The sequence below is a fragment of the Anomaloglossus baeobatrachus genome, chromosome 2 (assembly GCF_048569485.1).
Source record: "Anomaloglossus baeobatrachus isolate aAnoBae1 chromosome 2, aAnoBae1.hap1, whole genome shotgun sequence".
Lineage (NCBI taxonomy): Eukaryota > Metazoa > Chordata > Amphibia > Anura > Aromobatidae > Anomaloglossus > Anomaloglossus baeobatrachus.
Genome location: NC_134354.1, coordinates 682,736,035 through 682,745,426, shown reverse-complemented (window position 1 = coordinate 682,745,426; position 9,392 = coordinate 682,736,035).

The window sequence follows — 9,392 nt, the reverse complement described above, 5'->3', positions numbered from 1 at the left end:
CACAAAAAACTCACTGCTGCCTGTCTTGACACAGTCTGATCTGTTGTTTATTTGCTATCTTTGTTTAAGCAGCAGGACCCTTATCAATGCTGGTCTACTAAAGGTACCGTCACACTAAGCAACATTGCTAGGAACATCGCTGCTGAGGCACAACTTGCTAGCGATGTTGTTTAGTGTGACATCCAGCAACAACCTGGCCCCTGCTGTGAGGTCGTTGGTTGTTGCTGAATGTCCTGGACCATTTTTTAGTTGTTGCTCTTCCGCTGTGAAGCACACATCGCTGTGTGTGACAGCGACAGAGCAACAACTAAATGTGCAGGCAGCAGGAGCCGGCTTCTGCGGACGCTGGTAACCACGGTAAACATCGGGTAAACAAGAAGCCCTTACCTTGGTTACCCGATATTTACCTTCGTTACCAGCGTCCGCCGCTCTCAGCTGTCAGTGCCGGCTCCCTGCTCTCTGCACACGTAGCCGGAGTACACATCGGGTAATTAACCCGATGTGTACTGTGGCTATGTGTGCAGGGAACAGGGAGCCGGCACTGGCAGTGTGAGAGCGGAGGACGCTGGTAACGAAGGTAAATATCGGGTAACCAAGGGAAGGGCTTCTTGGTTACCCGATGTTTACCGTGGTTACCAGCATCCGCAGAAGCCTGCTGCCTGCACACGTAGCAGAGTACACATCGGGTAATTAACCCGATGTGTACTGTGGCTAGGTGTGCAGGGAGCCAGCGCTAAGCTGTAACCAAGGTAAATATCGGGTTGGTTACCCGATATTTACCTTAGTTACCAAGCGCAGCATGCTTCCACGTGTAGCGACGCTCCAGCGATCCCTGCCAGGTCAGGCTGCTGGTGGGATCGCTGGAGCGTCGCTTAGTGTGACATCTCACCAGCGACCTAGCAACTTACCAGCGATCCCTATCAGGTTGTATCGTTGTTGGGATTGCTGGTAAGTTGTTTAGTGTGACTGGGCCTTAAGTCACACCAGTCTGACACTCCCCCCTGCTGTGGTTGACACCTCACTGTCAATATACAATCGCTATACAGAGCCTGGTGTGGGCGGGGACAGCCCTCTGGACCCTGCTACATGACTACGTGTGCACGATCAGTGCTCACAGTGTTTTGGATTTAGCATGCTTCAGCTGTGTCCAAAACGCTGCATTGTACAGTACAAGCATAGTGGATGAGATTTCTAGAAATCCCGTGCCCACTGTGCTTGTCTTTCCTGCAGCGTAAACTGACCTGCGGTGCATCTTTCCAAGCTGCAGCATATGAATTGTTTGCTGCAGAGTCTCAAGTGTCCTCCATATGGAGAACACAAGCGAGAGACTGCTGCACCACAAACCATATTCGTGTGTACAAACAGCTGCGTTCTTCTGCGTTCTCCTGTAGAGGAGTCCCACAGCCCCGCAGGTCAGGACCCTCTGAGTCCTGGACGAAGCGAGTCCTGATCGTGTGCAGGTACTTGTGATACCAATGTGATATGACTGAAAGAATGAGTGTGATTAGATAGGAATCCTAATCAAAAGATAGTGATCACAGGTATTAGTTGATCCATCCAAAACTCAGTATCAAAGAGGTGTCCTCTGGTTGAACCTATTTCACCATGATGAAGAATATATGTGTTAGTAGATCTTGAACAAACCATTCATGAGGAAGGAACGTTTACAGTTCAACGTACAGGAAACTCGTGGTTAGCTAAAAACATGTGTAAGGCAACTGGCATGTAAAATTCACGGTTCATTGCAATATCTCCAGGAAACTGTGGTCGGCCAGTGGTCAACTAACAAAATGTGCAGGAAGCTACTGGTGCCCACAGCCGCGTGTAGTTATGTTACATGACCATGACTCAGCAATCACATACTGGTCACAATTACAATACTGTACTTGTACATGACGTACAAATTTTGTATAAAAATACAAGATTCGCTTAGTGAGATTAGGGACATTTCCAGGACGCTCAAGTGGACGCACTGTTCCTGTGATGCAGAGGCCGGGTTGTTTTCCTTCTCACTAATCGATTCCCTCCGATGAGAAAGGCGTGCTACAACATACGGTAATGTTGATGCATATTTCTGTTATTATATAAGATTCTATGACTATAAAGTAGTGCTCATGCCTATGTACCATTGATTATTCATGTGCTATTAAAATAAATAATATCTTGCTATAAAGAATCTTAGTATTCGTGCCTGATTAGGATATCAGTGAGCGCTTCGTAAGTACGGGCTTTCAGTCCCTTTTTAGGAGAATTTAGCAAGACAGTACTCTCAGGCTATGTGTGCACGTTGCGTAATTGCATGCAGTTACGCTGCGATCTGCACCGCAGCGTAACTGCATGCGTCCTGCATCCCCTGCACAATCTATGGAGATTGTGCAGGAGCCGTGCGCACGTGGCGTCTTAGAGCGCAGCACTTCGACATGTCACTTCTTTCCTGCGCTTTGCCTGCATCCCCCGCCCTGTCTCTGGGAGGGGCTGCAGGCAGAGCACATGGAATCGGCTTTTTTTTTTTCATTACGGACTGTTTCTGCAGCGATTTGAAGCACACGTGTGCTGTTCAAATCGCTGCAGAAACAGTACGCAACATGCGCACATAGCCTAAAGCTAAAAATTGTGATTGCGCCAGAATGGCTGCACCCGATATTCTAAGTGATACATTGTTGCATTCAAGATCTCTTTGCCTACATCATGCTGCTCTCAGATGAGGTAGCAAAAATCTGCTGACAGATTCCCTTTACGATAGATAAATAATTAACTATAATGAATGTAATATAACTATACATGTCATATATATTCAAATGACCCCTTAGCAAGAAGCAGGTCTTAGTGCCTTCTTGATGATGAACCAATTAAGCTTAAAGAGTACCTATCCGTGGCTGCCCTTTTTATTTAAGAAAACAGTGATATCATATATAACATTGATTAGAAAAAATGTCCAGAAGTGTCCCTTGTCCGTCCCACCCTAAAGGACCCACATTCTAGCAAAAATTGGGTTTAAACATCCAGCTGCAGAGCAGGATCCCAAAATCATCCATGGATCTGGCAAATCACAAGATTTCATTATGTACCCTGCAGCTGCATCATTGGTAACCCCTGTGTACATAATGCATCAGTGCATTTTTATTTTACAGCATGAGATATTGCAATAATACAGGAAATCTCAGGATAACACATGAGGTCTTGAACTTTGCCACTGAGGGTTGTACGATCATGCTCCATATGCTGGGATCTCACAACCAGAAGTTCAGACTCGACTGTTACTAGAAAGTCATTTCTTTTAAGGAGGCATTAAGGACACTTCTGGGCCATTTTTAAATTAATGTAAGTTAATCAAATAAGTGGCTGCCCCTTGTTTTCTTAGGCCCCTTTCACACTGCATTCTGATCTCCGTTCAGTGGTCCCATCGGGGATTCCATCCGAACCCCCTGCAAAACGGGATTTGGACATGTGCGTCAATGGGGCCAGCGACTATAATGGTGCAGACAAAGTCACCGTGTGCTCTGTCATGCACCGTTTTTGGCAGTATATGCTTCCTGGAGGCGGACACTCAGATGCAGTCTACTATGTCTGGATGTCCGCCTGCAGAAAGCGTACATTCACGAAAATGGTGCACCACAGAGCACATGGTGACTTCATCTGCACCATTATAGTCAGTGGCCCTGTAGGATGGTGTTCTTAAGATAGTACCCCCCTGATGAATTAGGCAAGTGTATTATATGTAATTGTTCCTGTGGGTTATGTCACTGTCCTACCAGCTACCACTAGATGGCACTGGACTCTTGAATGTTAGGAGGGCATTCAAATAGAAGGTACATTGGCAGGACTGCAAGGGTTAAGGAAGAATGCCCGGCCCACAGTTTAGGGGAATATAGGAGGTAGGATTTCCTGGTTTAGGCAGTTTGTGTTAGAGATGAAGATTAACGAGTAGTAGAAAGTACAGAGTGGTGTGGTGGATGAAAAACAGGCAGAAGATTGGGCTGGAGGAAGATAAAAGCCGGTGACCTACAGCAGGTTATTACAGAGCGGTTTTGGTGTGATATATCAGCAGTGCCTCCATTATCAGCAGGCAGACTGAAGTAGTGTGGCAAATAATAAGAGCCGAAGGGCCACCATTATTGCTAAGTTCTGGGGTCTTCAGATGCAAACTCAGGGTAACTTATCCCCAGGAGAAGCCACTTGCCTTAGACCCAGAGTGGAGAAGCTGTACACTCCCAAGGGCCGGTGGGACTCTGTGTATAGTTGGTATGGGAAGAGCCGTGTTATATCGTGTTACTATGCTTGTCAAGAATGTGTACCTCTCCACTGGAGAAGAATGTCAGTATTACAGTAAAGTTAAAGTGTTTTTTTGCAGCCCTGAGTGTGACTGTGTTTCTTCTGGATGAAGATCAATAGCCTTTAAACTAACCCAGCAAACCTAAGGTAACCACACCACACCTGCTCCACCACACATTCTAACCATTGTTCATGTAGTGTGTCGGGCGGGTGCATGACTACAACCCCAGGCCTCGGCCAACACCCGAATCAGCCCTACAGCCCAGTCGGCGCATATGTAGCGCGCCTGAGGCTCTGGTCCCTACAGGGTGCTGCAACTGAGTTAAGGAGCAGTATCTATCTAGGGTAAGTGACAGCTGGTCTGCCGGTGCTCACACCAGACACATTACACATGCAGTTAGGTGCCTTCTCTACAGGGGGGGTGGACTGGTATGGACAGGGAGAGTTAGCCATCCAGTAGTATAGGACTTCCCGGTCACCAGGACAACCACTGTGGGGTGGGTGCCACATAAGGTATAAGAGTAGGTAGCCATGACACAGAGAGCTTTGCTGGAGAGAAGTCCCCTGAGACCAGGAAAGCAGGAAAGCACCAGTGCTGGTGGGACTCCAGACATCTCATCTTTCCGTTGTGGAGCCTGGGGCTTGTGAGCTGGAGCTCAGCCCAGGTTCATTCTGCAGATCGCTGGACAGCGACAACAAAAAGGATATTTAAACTGACACCGGTAACTACTTGGAACTTGCACTGGATAACCAGAGACTTACCAGCAGTGAACCAGTATACTCTCAGGCAATCTCCTAATCAGTTAGTAAAACACCTAAACTGGAGCTCTTGCCTCGTCCTCATTATTTACCGGCGATGCGGTCCCACGCTTCAGCCCCTACGGCAACCTAACTCCATCACCTACCCCCTGGGGCCCCAGCCCTACTTGCGGAAGGCCCAACATCCAGGCTGCCACTAACATCAGCAGTGAGAGATTGTGCAGCAGCGGTTCTACATATCACCATAACTGCAGCCCACAAGTGGCGTCACAATACAAACTTTATAAATATTCCCCTGTACATAACCCCCCTTCAAGCGACCCCCAGGGTCACGGAACCAGGCAACGGCCACGCAGTGAACTGTTTCCCGTAAATATACGGCCTGGGACCGAGTACCCATAGCCCTGGGGTGAGTGACATACGTCTGAAACCAATTTTGCGAGGGAAGTTCGGGCTGAGGCTCTGATGGGACCACTGAATGGAGATCAGAACGCAAAGAAGGGCAGTGAGCCCCATAGGGGTGAATGGACCCCATGACGATCGGGAGGGTGCAAGGTTAGGAAAGGGTTAATAGGTTTGCATGGGATGGGGGATGTGTGGGAGTACAGGATTGGTAGTAGGGAGCTGTAAGGGGATTGGGGGGGAGCAAGGAAGGGGTGGGGTGTTGGGAGAGGTATAAGAGAGGGGGGTGTGCTGTTTACCTCCCCTTTCGTCGATAGATCTTTGTGTCCCAGGACGTAGTGCTGCTGCTGCTTCCTGCCATGGCTTCCCTTGCTGAACTCCTGGAGATGGTGCGGGGGGCATCCGAGGTCGTGGGAGTGGATGCCCTGAGGCAGCAGCTGGCAGCGGTCTGTGGGGCTGGAGCGGCGCCGCCTGCTGTTCCAGCGCCCGGGCCGTGGCTACGTGCTCGGCGGGCGCGACCGCCGGAGCGCTACTCCCCCAGCTGGAGGGGGAGAATCAGATCAAGGAGCCCCTGCGGGGACCCTCCGGAGCAGCGGCGGAGCCCTCCAACTAACCTAGGGGAGCAGCCGGCCACCGGGAGGAATCCGCGACGGAGATCCCGTGGGTCGGGGGTGGGCGGAGCCTCTGCGAGGCCCACTTCCGGTCCGCGGCCTGCGCAGCACCAGACCGGATCATGGATGACGGCAGCCCCCAGTGATGTGCCGGCTGGGGGTGGCGCTCGGCGTGCCGGATTGCCGGAGGAGACTCCCTGCAGGCCGCAGGGGAGAGCAACAGGACGGGGGACGGGAGCGGATGTGAGCGGTGAGGTCAGGAGATCGGAGGAGGGGTACGGTGGCCCGCAGGCACAGAGGAGATCGGTAGTCACGGTCCCCCCCGGCGAGGAGCGTGCTGGGGGTGGGTCCCGGCGAGGAGCAAGCTCGGCACGGCCTTCCGGCAGTCGGCAGGGAGGGAGCCCACTGAGGACGACAGGAGAAGGGGCGGCGCAGCAGGATATCACGATTACAGCGGGAAGAGACGGCGGCAGGGCGCCACGGCGGGAGAAAAGGAAGAGGTCAAGCAGGAGTCGCCCGGACAAGCGGGGTGCGGTGACCGTGGGGGTCGACGGCCGCCAGGTGCGGGCTGTCCCCTCGCTGGTCCCCCCTGAGGATTTCGGCAGCGCATCGGACTCCAGCGAGGAAGAAGGAGCAGCGGCAGGTCGGACGGAGCGGCAGCTGGAAGATCGTGGCACGGCTGTTCCGACGTCGACTCAACGGCAGCCTGGTGAGCAGACAACAGAAATGTTACATGCTGTGGGTAGCGCGGGCGAGGGCGGGGGTTCCGTCGCGGGACGCGTTGCGCTGGGGGCGAGTGCGGTCGGGCAGTCTGGTTTACCGGGTCCAGAGTTTTGGGGGCAGCTTTTGGGGGTGTTGCAGGGGTTGTCTGCGGAACGGGGTAGTCGGACTGGGCCTGGGGCTCCGGTGGGGGCGTGGGTGGGCCCCACGGAAGTGGTGCGGACAGAAGCGCCGGTGCGCGATGTTGCGGCGGGGGACACGACCTCGGCGGCAGGTACGGGACAGGAGGCTGGTGGGGCGGCTTCCGTGGGTGCGAGTAAGGAGGCGGAAAAGGAAAAAGAAAAGGAGGATGAGGTAGTGCGTTTGGATGATAGGGCACGGAGTGAAATTTATGTGTGCTTTGAAGGGCAGTTAGGGGTTCATTTAAAAAAGGAGGTGAGGGAAAAGATTTGGAAGGGGGAGTATGTGGAAATTTTTTCCCTGCTTCCCTTGGAAAAGTTTAATTTGGATAAGGTGAAACCTAGTGATACAAAAAAGGAGAAGGTGGATGAGGAAAAACGGCGGTATAGGTTGATCCCGAGGACGTTTACTAACTGGCTACAGGCCTTTGCTATCTTAGCCAGTGTGATCGGGGAAAAGGAGCCGGAGCATTGTTCCGCCCTATTTGGATATATGGACGCGATAGGGGAAGCGTATAGAGTATACGGCGGTTTGGGGTGGTTGAGATATGATGAGCAGTTCCGGCAGCGGAAGGCTCTGCGGCCGGGAGTCCAGTGGGGCCACAAGGATATTTCTTTGTGGATGCGGTTAATGACGGCGCCGGCTCAGCCCTTTCGAGGGGGTGCCGGGAGCCCGGGTGCGAGTGGCGGGTCCTCGGCTGGACAGAAAAAGGGAGCTTGTTGGCAGTATAACGAGGGACAGTGTAAGTTCGGGGCCTCTTGTCGGTTCAGACACGAGTGTTCCGGATGTGGAGGGTCCCACCCTCTGGCCAGGTGCTTCAAGAAAGGCAAAGGAAAGGCGGGGGAGGGGTCTGGAAAAAGGGAGGACGCCAGTGAGGGTAGAGGCGATGCTTCCCTATTTAAGTAGATACCCGGATGTGCGGGCGGCGGAGTTGTTGGAACGTGGTTTTACAGAGGGCTTTCGGATTCCGTTTGAATCTGAGGCGCCGGTGTTTCGCCCGGGAAACTTGCGGTCCGCAAAAGAACATCCGGCGGTGGTGAAGGAAAAGCTGCAGAAGGAGGTGGAGTTGGGGAGGATGGCGGGCCCATTCCAGGACCCGCCATTCTCTAGTTTACGGATTTCCCCCCTTGGGGTGGTACCTAAGAAGGAGCCGAACAAATTTCGGCTCATTCATCATTTATCTTATCCGGCGGGATTGTCGGTGAATGATGGGATATCACCGGAATTGTCGGCGGTATGTTATGTATCGTTCGATAGGGCCTTGGAGCTGGTAAGGGTAGCGGGGCGGGGGGCCCTGATGGCAAAGGCGGATGTGGAAGCAGCTTTTCGTTTACTCCCGGTGCATCCAGAGAGTTTTCATCTCTTAGGGTGTATGTGGGATGGTGAATACTATGTGGATCGTTGCCTGCCGATGGGCTGTTCCATTTCGTGTGCTTATTTTGAGGCATTCAGTACGTTTGTGGAATGGGTAGTCAAGGAGGTGGCAGGAGTCCATTCGGTGATTCACTATTTGGATGACTTCTTTTGCGTGGGTCCGGCGGGCTCTTCGGTTTGCTCCTTGTTGTTGTTTACGTTAGAGCGGATCGCGCGGAGCCTGGGTATTCCGTTGGCAAAAGACAAAACAGAAGGGCCGGTGACGGTATTATGTTTCTTTGGTATCGAAATTGATACACTGGCAATGGAATGCCGGTTGCCGGAGGGAAAGCTGTTGGATTTGAAGGCGTCGGTGCGGTTCTTGTCTCAGGCCAAGAAGGTGCGGTTGCGGGAGTTGCAGTCAGTGCTCGGAAAATTGAATTTCGCTTGTCGCATTATGCCGATGGGGCGGATATTTAATAGGAGACTGGCGAGCGCAACTGCAGGGGTAAAAGCTCCAAATCACTTTGTCAGAGTGACAAAAATGATGAAAGGGGATTTGTTGGTGTGGGAGGAGTTCTTGGACCGGTACAACGGTCGGACCCTTTGGATGAGCGAGGCGGTGTCCAATAGCCAGCTGGAATTGTACACGGATGCGGCTGGGGCGACAGGTTTTGGAGCAATTTTTCAAACGCGCTGGTGTGTGGGAAAGTGGCCGCGGCGGTGGGTGGAAGCAGGTTTGGTGAGGAATTTGGCGCTGTTGGAATTGTTTCCCATTATTGTGGCGGTGGAGTTGTGGGGCCCTGTTTTTGCTGGAAGAAGGGTTTGCATGCATTGTGACAACATGGCGGTGGTGCATTCCATCAACGCACTGTCGGCAAAATCCCCGCCGGTTGTGGGGTATTTAAGGCAGCTAGTGTTGCGTTGTTTGGAGTTAAACATTTGCGTGGTGGCTCGGCATGTGCCTGGGATTCGCAACGAGGTGGCTGATGCGCTATCACGGTTTCAGTTTTGCAGGTTCAGGAAGCTGGTGCCGGAAGCGGACGCGGAGGGGGAACCTTGCCCGAACTGGCTGTGGGACCTGGCATCGGTGTA